This window comes from Dipodomys spectabilis, unplaced genomic scaffold (assembly GCF_019054845.1).
Source record: "Dipodomys spectabilis isolate Male_0828 unplaced genomic scaffold, ASM1905484v1 ptg000110l, whole genome shotgun sequence".
Taxonomy (NCBI): Eukaryota; Metazoa; Chordata; class Mammalia; order Rodentia; family Heteromyidae; genus Dipodomys; species Dipodomys spectabilis.
This window is the reverse complement of record NW_024870787.1, coordinates 4,656,292-4,656,883: the sequence shown is the minus strand read 5'-3', so window position 1 is coordinate 4,656,883 and position 592 is coordinate 4,656,292. Positions and strand designations below refer to the sequence as shown.

The following is a 592-nucleotide window of genomic DNA, read 5'->3' as shown; positions in this document are numbered from 1 at the left end:
ATTTCTTTGGAGAAAGCGACCAAGTTGTCTATTTTCAACAGTTTTGTAAAGGTTATGCTATGTAAAGGCCTTTCTAAGGTGAAGATTTTATACACTGAGGTCAAACTAACTTTTAATTATATGAATTACATGTATTATTACATTGGTAATTTTGTAATCAGCTTTTTAATAACTGTTTTTCATTTCTTGAATCTGAAGAATGAAAAATATGCAATACTTCACAAATTTTCATATCATCCTTGTGCAAGTGCCATGTTAATCTCTGTATTTTAATTTGGGTATACGTGTTGCTGAAGCATGTAGTGTCCTCTAAATTTAAGTAGTTAATGATGCAATCTTTAAACAGGCTTATATCCTTGGGTGCCTATTTGTAACAAGGAAACCTTATTGTTCCTAACAATGCGATTGATCTTATTTCCCTAAAATTCTGTGAATCCTGGAAAAAATTATATTGCTCAGTCGATTGCTCATATTTGAAATATTTTGTGTCAATAATTATTTTAAGTCTTTTTCATTTGGGATTTGATTGTAATTTCAAGAATTTATAGCTAGGTCCAAAGGTGATGGCTTTTTCATGTACTTATTTATCTAA

At 29.7% G+C, this 592-nt stretch overlaps 1 pseudogene; it reads right to left on the bottom strand.

Annotated features, from left to right (window-relative positions):
* Nucleotides 1-202: 202 nt before the first annotated feature.
* Nucleotides 203-299, bottom strand: LOC122114788 (annotated as a pseudogene).
* Nucleotides 300-592: the final 293 nt, after the last annotated feature.